At 48.8% G+C, this 15140-nt stretch overlaps 1 protein-coding gene and 1 long non-coding RNA gene across 3 annotated transcripts in view; one reads left to right on the top strand and one right to left on the bottom strand.

The window, feature by feature from the left end:
• LOC114815516 overlaps window positions 1–15140 on the bottom strand; it is a 160270-nt gene that overhangs the window by 13467 nt on the left and 131663 nt on the right. The gene's annotated exons all lie outside the window — the stretch shown is intronic.
• MFAP3L (microfibril associated protein 3 like) overlaps window positions 1–15140 on the top strand; it is a 31784-nt gene that overhangs the window by 440 nt on the left and 16204 nt on the right. The window contains exon 1 of one of the 2 annotated variants that reach the window (XM_029076689.1): window positions 377–414. The exons of the other annotated variant lie outside the window; for it this stretch is intronic. The gene's annotated coding sequence lies outside the window, so the exon portion shown is untranslated. Of the gene's footprint in view, window positions 1–376; window positions 415–15140 lie in introns of those variants that run through there. 2 annotated transcript variants of the gene reach the window in all.

Genomic DNA, 15140 nt, shown 5'->3' on the forward strand with positions numbered 1-15140 from the left:
CGACGAGGTGCCCAGCGCTGTCCTAAGCGCTGGGGTGCGGGCGAGGCGATCAGATGGTCATAATAACCATAATGCTACTGATAGTTGTGAAGCGCCAAGTGCCGAGCACTGGCCTAAGCGCTGGGGTAATAATAATAATAATAATAATGTTGGTATTTGTTAAGCGCTTACTATGTGCAGAGCGCTGTTCTAAGCGCTGGGGGAGACACAGGGGAATCAGGTCGTCCCACGTGGGGCTCACAGTCTTCATCCCCATTTTACAGAGGAGGGAACTGAGGCCCGGAGAAGTGAAGTGACTTGCCCACGGTCACACAGCCGACAAGTGGCAGAGCTGGGATTCGGACTCATGAGCCCTGACTCCAAAGCCCGTGCTCTTTCCACTGCGCCACGCTGCTTCACACCTGGTACCACCAGGTGAGCCGGCGGCACTAACCACGATGATAATACTCATTTTTCTGAAGCGCCTACTAGGTGCCCAGCGCTGTCCTAAGCGCTGGGGTGCGGACGAGGCGATCAGGTGGCCATAATAACGATAATGCTACTGATAGTTGTGAAGCGCCAAGTGCCGAGCACTGGCCTAAGCGCCGGGGTACCACCAGGTGAGCCGGCGGCACTAACGATGATGCCGATACTCATTTTTCTGAAGCGCCGACGAGGTGCCCAGCACTGTGCTAAGCGCTGGGGTGCAGACGGGGTCATCCGACGGCAATAACGACGATGCTAATAATACCGATAGTCCTTAAGCGCCGACTAGGTGCCCAGCGCTGTCCTAAACGCTGGGGTGCGGGCGAGGCGATCAGATGGTCATACTAACGATAATACCGATATTTCCTAAACGCCGACTAGGTGCCAAAGCGCTGTCCTAAACGCTGGGGTGCGGACGAGGCGATCAGGTGGTAACAATAATAATGATACTGATATTGGTTAAGCGCTAAGTGCCGACACCGGTCCTAAGCGCTGGGGTGCCACGAGGTGAGCCAGGGGCAATAACGATGACGATAATACTCATTTTTCTCAAGCGCCGACTAGGTGCCGAGCACTAGCCCTAAGCGCTGGGGTGCAGACGAGGCGATCGGGCGGTGATAGTAATGATAACAGTGATATTTGGTAAGCGATTTTTAGGTGCTCGGCACTGCCGTAAGCGCTGCGGGAGATACAGGGTAACCACGATGATGATAATAGGGATATTTGCTAAGCGCTTACTAGGTGCCCGGCACTGTTCTAAGCGCTGGGAGGGTGCGAGGTAATCAGGTGGTAATAATGAAAATAAGAGTGATATTTATTAAGCTGACTAGTTCCTGACGCTGTTCTGAGCGCTGCGGTAGATACAAGGTAATCACGTGGTGGTAGTAATAATAATAATAATAATAACGATATTCGTTAAGCACTTACTCTGTGCCAAACGCCGGGGAGGAGGCAAGGTGAGGAGGTGGTCCCGTGTGGGGCTCCCGGCCTTGCCCAAGGTCACCCAGCAACCAACTGTCCATTCCAAGCGCCTAGTACAGTGCTCTGCACATAGTAAGCGCCCCACAGATACGACTGAATGAATGACTGAAGTGGCGGGGGCGGAGCCGCGCGGGGTCTCGGACGCCGGAGAGCCTGCACCCCGGAGCTACCAGCTGGAGGTCGATTGAAGAAAGAGCCCCCCTTTCGGCGCTTAGAACAGCGCTTGGCACCTAGTGAGCGCTTAGTGATAATGATGGCATTTGTCGAGAGCTTATTAGGTGCCAAGCACTGTTCTCGGCGCTGGGGGAGATCCAGGGTCATCAGGTGGTCCCCCGTGGGGCTCACAGTCTCCATCCCCCTTTTGACAGACGAGGTCACCGGGGCCCAGAGAAGGGAAGCGACTTGCCCAAAGTCACCCAGCTGACAAGGGGATTAGAACCCACGACCTCTGACTCCCAAGCCCGGGCTCTTGCCACGGAGCCCCGCTGCTTCTCCTGCCATCGTTATTTCAGGGAAGCGTTACAGAGAGGGAGGGAGAGAGTGCGGGGCGGTGCTCAGCGCCTCCCTTGCCAACCCTCAGGTCCCTGAATGGGCCCACCAACCTCCAGCCCTTGAGGGGACCTTAAATTCCTTTTGATTTTAACCTTCTTCTCCTCTTTTCTTTTTGGCCCCGAATCCTTTCAGATCATGGAAAGTGGAAAAATACCTCTTCTGGTTTTTCCAAATAGATGGTTCTGTGTCTTGCACGGAAACACGAGTCAACAGAAATTAGTTTATAAAGACAAAAAAAGGCAACGCCGAATTGGCACATTGTAAAAAAAAAAAAAAAAAATATTCAGTCTCATTCCCTACCTCCCCGACAGAGTCATCTACTCCCTATTAGGACTTTAATATACTTAACGACATGTGAAATGAGGATAAATTAAGGCGGACATCAAAACCTTTACTTTTTAGCGGCTTCATCTTTATTCCTAATGGCATTTGCTGTATTCTCCCAAGCGCTTAGGACAGTGCTCTGCACACAGCAAGTGATCAGTAATAATCATGGTATTTGCTAAGCGCTCGCTATTTGCCAGGCGCTGATAAATTCCTCCGATCGACTGCTTTCTAATTTATCGCCGGAGTCTAGTGGTTTCTGGGATGTGGGGTTATGCAGATTGGGTAGGAATAAAAGCGTCCCCCCCCCCCCCCGCCTTTCCAGTGATGATATTTTGAGCTCCAGTGTAATTCTGTAAAATTTCCCCAGCAGCGTTATCTAAATTTGACAGAGAGTCCTATCAATTCCATTTTTTTTTTATGCCCGTAAAGCTTTTACAGATAAGGGATTTGAAGTGAACAATCCATGTTCTCAACCAGAAGGATTTACTCAACATCATTTTTCATTCAAAACACCTTTCCTCCGCCAGGAAGCCGGTATATTTTTAAACACATTTGCTAAAGGAGTGAAACGCAGGGGGAAGAGGAAATGTATGTGGTTTTTCTCTAATAACTACTCGAGGAAAAGCCTTTATATAAATGTATGTACCGTATCCATATACGCAGGAACCTGTTGTCTCCTCCATTCTCAGGTTGAGGATTATTTTTCTTTTACAGACTACCCAGTGCGGGCTTCAGGGAGCAATCGATCGATTGGGTTTACTGAGCGCAGAGCACTGTACTAAGCACTTGGGAAAGCACATTATGACAGAGCTGGTAGACACGTCCCCTGCCCACGAGGCGCTTACAGTCGAGAGGAGGAGACGGGCGTCTATAGAAATTAATTACGGATACGTACGTGATTGCTGGGGGACTGAGGGTGACGTGAATCGAGGGTGCGAATGCAAGTGCAAGGGCAGAACAGAAGGGAGTGGGAGAAGAGGAAATGAGGGCTTAGTGGGGGAAGGCCTCTTGGAGGAGGTGTGCTTTTAATAAGGCTTCGAAGATGGGGAGAGAGTGATGGTCTGTCGGATATGATGTGGAGGACGTGCCAGGCCAGAGGCAGGATGCGGGCCAGCTGTCGGTGGCGAGAGAGGCGAGATCGGGGTGCAGCCAGTACGTTGGCGTTAGAGGAGCAAAGCGTGAGGCCGGGTTGTGGTGGGAGGGCAAGGTCTAGTGAATATTAATGTTGCCAGTAATTAACCTCCCCATCGCTGCCCCCGTTGACGATCGATAACCTTGGGAAGAAGATATATTTCTTTGACTTCTCTCAAGATTTGAGAGACTCATGTTTTTTAAAAAAAGCCCATCTTCCTTCCTCCCCTCTTCCTCCTCTTCCCCCCCCCCGCCAAAATCCTTTTGGCCTTATCTGTGACACTCAGGTGAATTTATGAACTCCAAAATCAGGCCAATAAAATCAACCTCCAGGTGCTGTCTTGAAAACCTGCAAGCCTGTGGATTTGTATATCTGGTGTACTAGGTACACACTTCATATTAAGGCATTATCTCTAAAACCCAAATCTCCCGCTCTTACTGTAAGAGCATATCATTTTTTTCTTAAGCAAATTATGGTCACAATCCCCCACCTCCCAAATTGAGTCTGAATGAATCTGACCCAGGCGGTCGGCGGTGTGACTTGTTAGTAAAGGCCCACAAGAGTGAAAGATTGAAGGGAAATTAGCTGGTTATGTGACAGGGAACGTGTGCAACCCGATTAACTTGTATGTACCACAGCACTTCCTTAGAACGGTGCTTGACACCTAAGAAGCACTTAATAATAATAATAATAATAATAATGACCAGTTTAGAGCAAACAAAAGTGGTCTGTAAGGAAGAATCAGGTGCCTTTGTGAAATGAGTTAGTCAGATTTCATTTTGTAGTCTGATTCCTTCCACAGCTGTGTGCTAAATGTACTGCAAGGCAGGACTTTACCTTTACGCATTGTTAGAGCTATGAAATCTATTTAAGTCACTGCAGACTTCCATAAAGATACTTCAGAGGCCCAAATCCTTGGGCCCAAGTGAGACTCTCACTGCTTCAGTTAATTTTAGAACCGTGAAAGAATCTCTGGTTCCAGAGTCCATCGATGCCATCTCGGGCCAAAGCTCGCCCTTTCCTCCGACAGCTCAGTCTGGAGCGAAATCACTCGCCTCCTGTGCCCGGAAGGGGGGGGTGGGGGGGGCGGGGGGGGTTAGGGCCTCCACCGAGACAGGAAGACTGGAGAGAACTGAGGCCAGAAAATGTGAGACGAGCGGTTAAGAACGTTCAGATAGGCAGGAGAGTGTGAAAAGGAAGGGGAAGTTGGAATTATTATTATTCATAATACTAGTTGTATTTGTTCAGTACTTACTCTATCAAGTACTGTGCTAAGCTGTGGTGTAGATGCAAGCTAATTCACTCAATAGTATTTATTGAGCGCTAGTAAGCACTGTACTAAGCGATTGGAATGGACACTTCGGCAACAGATAGAGACGATCCTAATCGGATTGGACACAGACTCTGTCCCACACGGGGCTCCCAGTCTTAATCCCCATTTTCCGGGCGAGGTAACCGAGGCCCAGAGAAGTGAAGCGACTTGCCCAAGGTCACGCAGCAGGCAAGTGGCGGAGCCAGAATCAGAACTCAGTCCCTTCTGACTCCCAGGGCCTTGCTCTGTCCACCGGGCCACGCGGGCCCGGTACGATGGCGCTGCGCCGGACGGTTGCCTGGCTATTTACGGCCACATTTCCCCCTTTCGGATCAGACCGAGAGTACTGTTGTTGGACGATTAGCCCCTGGTGGCTTTCAGTACTCTCTGTTGAGTCTGACTCGGGGAATGACATCACAAACCACAACCGGCGCTATCTACTCCTTTCTACCACTCCAGCCGCAACTTGCTGACACAGTCATCTTCCCTGCAGGAACCCTCAATTTGGAAGCCTGGATAGAGATAGAACATCCCACCCGGTCATCCCCTTTCTCTTATATATTAAAAAAACCCACACAAACAAAATGAGATTAGCCTCTGATCTAGCCTCTGAGGTTGACACAAGCCTGGGAAAAATATAACTGGTAAAAGACGTAGCCTGGGGTAGAGACGCAGAAGCTAGGAAATAACTAATAAAGCCAACCAGTTGAATCCAGAAGAAAGCTTCGGTGGGCCAGATCTTGAAATGACAACGATCTGAACACGTCACCATTAGGTGTAAGGTGGAAACCTTGTCTAGGGCATAGATTCTTAACCGAGAGCTAATTCTCCTCTTGACTCTAAAGGCCTCTTGCTGATTCCTCTCCCCCTCAAATCTCCATGCTTTTCCCCTCTCAAATCCTGATAAAATAAGCTCTTAATAATGAATAACAGTCATGAAAATTGTGGTATTTAAGCATGTACTTCTGTGCCAAGCGCTGTATTAAACACGGCGGTAGATATTCCTGGTCACAAACTTGATGTATCCGTCAAAGCTGTTGTTACCTACACTGATTTACTGTGTGGTATGGCCCTCAAAAGAAACATTTTTAAAAGTTTAACTGCTTTTTGGACACTTCATTCATTCGGTTGTATTTATTGAGCGCCTACTGCGTGCAGAGCACTGTGATAAGCACTTGGAACGTACGATTCAGCAACAGATAGAGACAATCCCTGCCCCACAATGGGGACACTTTGGACTTGCTTGGGGAGAGCTTGGGTTTCCTGAGAAGCAGTGTGGCTCAGTGGAAAGAGCCCGGGCCTGGGAGTCAGAGGTCATGGGTTCGATTCCCGGCTCTGCCGCTTGTCAGCTGCGTGACTGTGGGCAAGTCACTTAACTTCTCTGTGCCTCGTTTACCTCATCCGTAAAATGGGGATTATCTGTGAGCCTCATGTGGGACAACCTGATTACCCTGTATCTATCTACCCCAGCGCTTAGAACAGTGCTCTGCACATAGTAAGCGCTTAACAAATACTAACATTATCATTATTATTATTCTTATTTTCCTCCCCAGAAGAGGGGAGAAACCCTGAGTAAACCAGTTGCTAAATTTGCACGTCAGATGGGAGACATCCATCTCAAATCACAGATTATTGCTAATTGTGAGAGCCATTATAATGAAATTGTATTAAATGCCCTCTAGAACACGGCACTGTGAGATACACTTCAGTTAAACAGACAGAATGAGTCTCGAAAGCCAAGCTTTCTATAAAAAAACACGTTTGGAAAAAATCTACGGGCGATAGATGACAAGAAGAACGCTAAGTCGCGTTGCAAAAACCCGTTTCCAAAATATGTTTCAGAACATGAGACGTGTTGCTAAATGAGAAGAAAATAAGATTCAAGCCACGGGCAGGAAATTCTTCAGGATCTTCCTAGCAAACACCGTTCAGACAAAATCAGAAATGAAAGACTTTGAAGGCTCACTAATTGCTAACTCGTTGACGTGACTTTGGCAGGTCACAAGTAGAAGGGTTTGAACACCTGCGATAATGAAAGAAGAATGACATTCCCATACAAACGAGCAGGAAGCCGGCCTAGAGGCAGCCCAAGATTGGGATAAGAGTATGAGAAAGAGCGGAAAGGGGATGCGATAATCATTTAAAATGGGAGAGTCCAAACTTTCCACTCAAACAGCCAGCACTCTGTGACGAACTTTGGTCGGTCACAGTGTGATGGATTGCATCAGCCTCCTCACTAGTCTCCCTACCTCTAGACTCTCACCTCCCCAATCTATATTCATTCATTCAATAGTATTTATTGAGCGCTTACTATGTGCAGAGCACTGGACTTAGCACTTGGAATGTACAATCCACTTTGCTGATCGGCCCGCCCCGCATCTCTCCACTCCTCAAAACCCTCCACCGGCTTCTCTGTCTCTCTGCATCAAGCCAAAAACTCCTCCCAGTCGGCTTCAAGGCTCTCTCCCAACTCGTCCCATCTTTTACGTCTCCCCCCCGCTTCACCCCCTGCTTCCTAACCCTCTCTATTCTTCTCCAGCTGCCTTCTAACTGAATTTCACTGTAATAGTAATTTTAAGAATTGTGGCATTTGTGAGGCACTTACTATGTGTCAGGCACTGTACTGAGCATTGTCATCTCTCCCACCTCTGTCCTCTAGTTCCTGCCGTTCCCCCAGCTTGGCATGTGGCCCCTGCCCTCCCCCCCGGCCCCAGGTCCGTCAAACCAAAGTCCTCCTAAAGCCCACCTCCTCCAATATGCTTCCCTGCCTAATTCCTATTACCCAAATCAAATCCTCAGAATTTACATCTGTGAGCCAACTCAACCGTACATTCAATCATTTACTTTCGATTACTCTGAAATTGCTTTTTGGTCTGTCGCCCCTGTGAGTGCGTAAACTCCTTCTGGGTAAGGAATGCGGCGCGGGCTCGTTTCGTACTTCTAGAGCACCCCGTGGGTGCTCAGTGAACGCGGATATTACCGCGGGCCCCAGAAGGAGTCAACTCAGGACCTTTCAGTCGATCGATGGACGGTGCTTATCGTGTGCAGAATGCTCTGCTCGGGAGAGTTTGATGGAATTTAATCTCCATTTTGAGATGAGGAAACCGAGGCACGGAGAGGTTTACTTGCTCAAGGTCACAGAGAGGGGAATTAGAATCCTGATCTTCTGACTCCCAGGCCCGTGCTCTTTCCATCAGGTCACCTTTCCCTCCTTCCCTGTGGGCCCCGGGTGGGACCTGATGATCTGTTATTTATCCCAGCGTTTAATACAGTTTTTAACACATAGTAAGCGCTTACCAAATACATTATTATCCTAATTATTATTATTCTCTCTCCTCTCCCTCCCACTTTTCCTCCTCTCCCCTCTACGTCTTCCTCCCCCGCCCCATCCCCTCATTTGCCCTCACGCTCTCGACGAAAAGTCGGCATCCCTGTCCTCGATCCATCGGTAGTATTTACTGAGTGCTTACTATATAGAGAGCACCGAATTAAGTGCTTGGAAGACTACAGCGTAACAGATCTGGTAGACGTACGCCCTGCCCACGAGGACCTATAATCTGTTTCAGTGACCGCCTTCCCTACTAGATTGTAAGCTCTATATTCATTTTATTGCATCCCCAGAGCTCTTGGCTCACAGGAGGTAGGCAATAAATGCTACTGACGATGAAGTTTCCCCCATGCTGGGGGCCACTGTGACACTTGACATGGAGGGATGGGGCTTTGGGGGGGTCTGGTGGCCACCCTCCCTCCTTTACCTTAAAGTGATTTTTTTCTGGATTCGTGTGCCTTCTTCCCACCCGACTGTTAGCTGTCATTTATTTCCAAATCCAGCCTGCATCCGATCAGAGTCATCCCTGATCGGATCGTAGTTACCACCTGCCCCTGCTGTAAAACAAGCCCCCCTCCCAGGACCAGCAATTGGTGATCAGGCATGGAGGTGGGAGGCGAAGAGAACTGGGCCAGAGAACACGGAGAGGAAGAGCCTTGAAGGAACTGCAGTAGAGACCACTCCATTCACGGCCCTCTCTTGGTTCTGCCCGAGAAGACGGGGCCGAGCGTGGGTTTTGCACCCTAGGTCTGGGGGTTATTTCAGCTTGGGTACCCGAGAGGGAAGTGGGAGATTCCAGGGAGTGCCCGGAGGCAGCGAAATAAACCCCCTGACCTTGGCGGGGAGGTTAAATACCTCCATTTAGCAGCCGAGCCAGTTAATAGCTGCCTCCAGCAGCGGAGCAATTTAAACGCCGGGCACGTTGGTTTGAGTTGGGCATCGTACACCCTGTAAAGGTGAATGAGGAAGTCACCGCCTCTTTAAACTTTTGGCGATCCTGGTGTTTTCAGCTGGGCGGCGTGTGCCGCCCGCGACGGCAATTAAGCCGGGAGCCGAAACCCGCCGGGAGCCACGGCACGGTTGGCTCCGCCGCCGGCTCCGGGTCTTCTACCGGGGAACGTGCCGTCGTGCCACGGGGGGGCTACCCCGGGGGGTGCTCGATTTTGCTCTGGGATTGGATTGGATTCATTAAAGCCGCACTGATGTGAAACTGGGCTTCTCTGACTCGGCCATCACTCCACGACCCGGTCGAAGACTCCCTAACTCCTTTGTCTCTCGGCATAATAATAATGATTTTTGCGGAATTTAAGTGCTTACTGGGTGCCGAGCGCTGTACTAAGCGCCGGGGTGGATGCAAGCAGATCGGGACGGACGCGGTCCCTCTCCCACGTGGGGCTCACCCTCTCAAATCCCCATTTTACAGGCGAGGTGACTGAGGCCCAGAGAAGTCAAGTGACTTGCCCAAGGTCACACGGCAGACGAGCGGCCGAGCCGGGGTTGGGACCCAGGTCCTTCCGACTCCCAGGCTCGTGGTCTATCCACCAGGCCGTGCTGCTTTCTTCCGGCAGCGCAGAATCCCTTCCGAGCCTTCCTTTTCCCTCTGGGATCAGAAACGATCAGTTTCTTGAATTTATTGGCGGTTTGGCCGTCATAGGTCAGGACCGAAGACACATTTTCGTTGGTCCTAATAATAGTTCAAGCAGTCGTCTTTACTGAACGCCAACTGTGTGCAGAGCCTACAGAGTTGGTAGACACGTTCCTTGCCCGCAGGGAGCTGTGGTATTTGTTAAATGCTTACCGTGTGCCAAGCACTGTACTGAGCACTGGAATAATAATAATAATAATAATGTTGGTATTTGTTAAGCGCTAACTATGTGCAGAGCACTGTTCTAAGCGCTGCGGGAGATACAGGGTAATCAGGTGGTCCCACGTGGGGCTCACAGTTAATCCCCATTTGACAGATGAGGTAACTGAGGCACAGAGAAGTGAAGTGACTTGCCCACAGTCACACAGCTGACAAGCGGCAGAGCCGGGAGTCGAACCCATGACCTCTGACTCCGAAGCCCAGGCTCTTTCCACTGAGCCACGCTGCTTCCCCTGAACAGATAACGTTATCGTGATAATGATGGCTAGGTCTGCTGGGGGCTGTGCAGTCTATTCCTAAGCACTTTTCAGGTTAAATCTATATCGCTGCTCCTTTCGATAGGCATCTCTTGGTATCTTTAATTTGGAAGGCCAGAGAAAGTCTTGGTGTTGGGCACCTCCACTGGACGGAAGTTGACTGTCGCTATTTCTAGCTTTCCAATCGCTACCTTCCCCAGCTCTCAGCACAGTGCTTTGGAACATGGAAAGTGCTTAGGAGCTTAGGAGATATCGAATCCCCATGAAGTGCGGTGACTTTCTTCCACGTTTCCGTGTTACTTACCCGTTGGACCTTTCTCTCTCTCATTTCTTGACAATACTACCGCTAATAAGAATAACTGAGATATTGGTTACTATGTACTGAGCAGAGTACTAGTGCCGGGGTAGATGCAGGATAATCAGGTCCCACATTGATGCCCGTGCCTTGTTTTGATGTCTGTCTCCCCCCCCAACCCCTGCTAGACTGCGAGCCCACTGAGGGCAGGGATTGCCTCTATTTGTTGCGAATCGTACTTTCCAAGCTCTTAGTACAGTGCTCTGCACCAAGTCAGCGCTCAATAAATACAATTGAATGAATGAATCAGTGGCATTTGAGTGCTGACCGTGTGCAGAGCACTGTATTAAGCACTTGGGAGAGTACAATATTCACATCAGTCGTGTTTATCGAGCGCTTACTGTATGCAGAGCACTGTACTAAGCGCTCAGGAGCGTAGAATTTAACAATAAACAGACACATTCTCTGCCCACAACGAGCTGGGTAGACACATTCCTCTCCCACAGCGATTAAGCCAGGCTTCCTGCTCAGTGGGCCTGTAAGTCTTGAGCCATTCCCCTTTCCAAAAATGCCAAGAAGGATGGCGACCGAGAGTCGCCGCCCAAAATCCTGCTTCCCAGTTTCTTTGCCTTATTCCAGTCGTGCTGCCGAATGGTGAAACGACTCCTTGTTCAGCTCCTTGCCCGGGAAGCTCAAAGAGAGCTCTCACGCCTCACGGGGCAGAGAACAAGATGAGAAAGCCGTGGCGGCTGGGACTGGGAAAATCACCAAAAGGTTCAAGCCGCAAAACCAAACAAAACCCGCGGCCATCCAGCCACAGGACTTTGGACCTCGAGCTGGAAACCCAGCCCGGTGGAATCCGAGAGCCCGGCCGCTCTCATGCGGGAGAAAACTCGGATGTGTGGGAACATTCTTCCCCTGCCAGTTTCCCATGCCAATGGACTTGTTTTCCATTGTTTGTGCTCAGATCCCGGCGTCATGATTTCAGAGCCTAGCGGGCCCCCGGTGAAAGAGCCGAAGGGTGGAGAGGACTTTATTCTTGGGGATGAGTTGGAATTTTAACACTAAACGTTGCTAGGGAGGCACTTATTTTAAAACTTGAGGGAAGACACACCCAGTTTTCCTATAACGCGAGGGCTGCCTTGGCAAATCCCCATGTTAAAAGTCAACTCTCACCGTAGCACTTATCCCGTCTGACCCAACACACGTGCACGCAAACTGTTTCTTCCGATTCCGTGATTCCAAACGGATGAACCTTCCTTAATTCCCCCAAGACGTTGTAGCCCAAAGGTGGATTGAAAACAGGCACTATGGCAGAACTGAGTGTAATTCGAAATTGCCTTGCTTTTTTCTACCACTGTTCTCCTCAATGGAAAAGAAGTTTTCCAGTCGAAGTAATAATAACGATGGCATTTGTTTCAGCGCTTACTATGTGCAAAACACTGTTCTAAGCGCTGGAGAGGACACAAGGTGATCAGGTTGTCCCACATGGGGCTCACAATCTTCATCCCCATTTTCAAATGAGGTCACTGAGGCACAGAGAAGTGAAGTGACTTGCCCACAGTCACACAGCTGACAAGCGGCTGAGTGGGGATTTGAACTCATGACCCGTGACTCCCCAGCCCAAGCTCTTTCCCCTGAGCCACGCTGCTTCTCTACTAACCAGTAGCCCAATGCTCCTTGGTATTAAGTCAGGTGTAGCAGAAAGAACGTTAACCCTCTCAGACCCACCCTTCATGCATCCCAGTGCTGAATGCCCCACTTACATCCTCAACTGCTCTCTCGCTGAATGAAAATGAAAAGATTCCTCTTGCAGCTCCCAACTTCCTAGTAAGGAATAACCTTAACTCCAGGGAGAACTGGCCTCACTGATAATCACCTGCTTCTTTGCTGTGTGACGTTGGGCAAGTCGCTTCCCTTCTCTGTGCCTCCTCTGTAAAACGGGGATTAAGACTGTGAGCCCCAGGTGGGACGTGGGCTGTATCCAGCCTGATTAGCTTATATAATAATAATAATGGTATTTGTTAAGCGCTTACTATGTGCAGAGGACTGTTCTAAGCGCTGGGGTAGGTACAGGGTAATCAGATTGTCCCACGTGGGGCTCACATTTTTTAATCCCCATTTTTACAGATGGGGTAACGGAGGCCCAGAGAAGTAAAGTGACTTGCCCGAGGTCACACAGCAGACAAGTGGCAGAGCGGGATTAGGACCCGCCACCTCTGACTCCCAAGCCCGGGCTCTATCCACTAAGCCACGCTGCTTCTACCTCAATGCTTAGTACAGTGCCTGGAACATAGTAAGCATCTAACAAATACCATTAAAGCGATTACTAATGCTCTGTGACATCCTTGGGTGGGATTAGAATTTTACCATACCATTCTTAGTGTACTGTGTTTGTTTTGCTTGATTCAATTTGTTTTCACCTCCCCCCACCCCCCGCCGACTTTAAAAGACAGTAGTGCTCACTTGGATGTAACCAACTCTTCAACATTAGGGAAAAATTGAGATTCAAGTATCACAAGAAGAAGACAGTAGTGGAGATTAATTCGGCTCAAAATAGCCTGAAACAAGGTACTTTATTAAAAAAATCAGTTCTCAATATCCGACGTAGTAACTGGTATATTTACCCTAAGGTTCGAGGCAGGCTGGGTGCTACACAGCCTATTCTTTTTGACAAAAATCTTTAGAGGAAATGAAACAACTCGGGAAGCAACACGGCCTATTGGAAAGAGCTCGGACCCGGGAGTCAGAGGACCCGGATTCTAATTCCCGCTCTGCCAACTTATTTGCTGTGACCTTAGGCGAGTCATTTAATTTCTCTGTGCCTCAATTTCCTCAACTGTAAAATAATAATGATGGCGCTTAAGCGCTTACTACGTGCAAAGCACTCTTCTATAATACCTGTCTCCTTTCTACCTAGATTTTGAGTCCGATGTGGAACAGGGACTACGTCCAATCCGCTTAACTTGTATCTTCCCTAGCACTTAGAATAGTGTTTGACACATTAGTAAGCCTATAACAAATAGCATTTTTTTTTAAAAGAACACTTAAGTAAAGGAAAATCAGATATCCTGTTTTGGGAGGATTTTCTTGTGTGTGTTTGGTTGCAGGAGAAGTAAAGGGGTGGAGAGTCTGTGTTGTTTGTAAAAATAAGCCTTTCGGGAGAAGTTTTCCCAGATTCTGTAGCTAGTCACATGAAACAGAACAATTCAGCCATTGTAGGTTCCATTAAGCCCCGCTTTGGCAACTGTGTTCCTTATTCTCAGATTCTGTGAAACTGCTCTTCAAGTAGCTAATTAACGTACTTCTGCTCATTCTCTGTTCTTAAAATGTTTCCATCCACTGTGAGACTGCACTCTTGTAGAAAGCGCCCAAGTCGTCTCGGAAGTGGTGGGTCTTAATCGGAACATGATCTTACACATCCTTTGTATATTATTTACGTATGTTCACCTGCGGAGAAATCCCCCATATTTATTTTCCTCTATTCCCCAGGCTGTGACCAGTTGAAACAACGCCATTTGTGTTTCAGAGGGGACCTGGCTACACCCAGCCAGAAACACACTTATTCATGATTTCATTTCATTTCTGGATAGAAGAGATCAATCAGTAATACGTAGTGAACGCCTGCTGTAATCAAAGCCCTCTAGTAAGTGCTTGGGAAAGTTCAGTGGAGTTAGTAGACATGATCCCTGCCCTCCAGAACTTACGATCTAGTTGGGGATGCAAACACTAGAGTAAATTAGCAGTTTGGCCTAGTGGATAAAGCCCGGGCCTGGGAGTCCAAAGGACCTGGATTCTAATCCAGGCTCCGCCATTTGTCCGCTGAACGACCTTGGGTGAGGCGCTTCACTTCTCTGTGCCTCAGTTACCTCATCTGTAAAATGGGGCATTTAATACCGTGAGCCCCGGGTGGGGCAGGGACAGTGTCCAAGCTATCTTGTAAATACCCCAGCGCTTAGTACGGTGTCTGGCACGGAGTAAGTACTTAACAAGTACCTTTTTTTTTAAAAAAAAAAAAGGTAAGAGGAAGCAACAGAGTTTAAACATGTTGCTCTGTAAGGATGAAGGAAGAAATGAAACATTCCGCGTCGTGACCACGCTCAGTTGTTCAGTTTGATTGTCCCATGCACGTTCAGCAGAGAGGCGGTCTGTTCGGCACTGACCAATTCCAGTCTCTTAATTTTTTTCCTCCCACTGGGTGTCCCAAGATCCCGTGGGCAATATCCCACGCACTGCGTAGTTTGTTCACTGCCTTTCCAGCGAACCACAGACTTTTTCCAGGTTACTGGAGGCGGAGAAGTCATCCTGGTGAAATATTGCCTCTGAAATGAAAACATCAGCCTTTGACAGCTCAGGAGATCTCTGAAGAAACGGGATACGGTTTCCGATCGGTCACTTTAATTCCAGACCAAAGCAGCAACAGGTATTAGTGCACCATCAGTGGGAATTAAATAGGAAACAAACCCAGTTCTGTACAGATGTGAGGAGACTTCCGAAGAACATCCTCTAGGTGAGGTCTATCTTTCTCCTTCTCTAGACTGTAAGTTCTTTGGGAGCAGGGAACGGGTTTACCCACACTCGGTTGTTTGTGTCCTACTTTCCCAAGAGCTTAATGCTCCGCCCCTCC

The sequence above is a fragment of the Ornithorhynchus anatinus genome, chromosome 12 (assembly GCF_004115215.2).
Source record: "Ornithorhynchus anatinus isolate Pmale09 chromosome 12, mOrnAna1.pri.v4, whole genome shotgun sequence".
NCBI lineage: Eukaryota > Metazoa > Chordata > Mammalia > Monotremata > Ornithorhynchidae > Ornithorhynchus > Ornithorhynchus anatinus.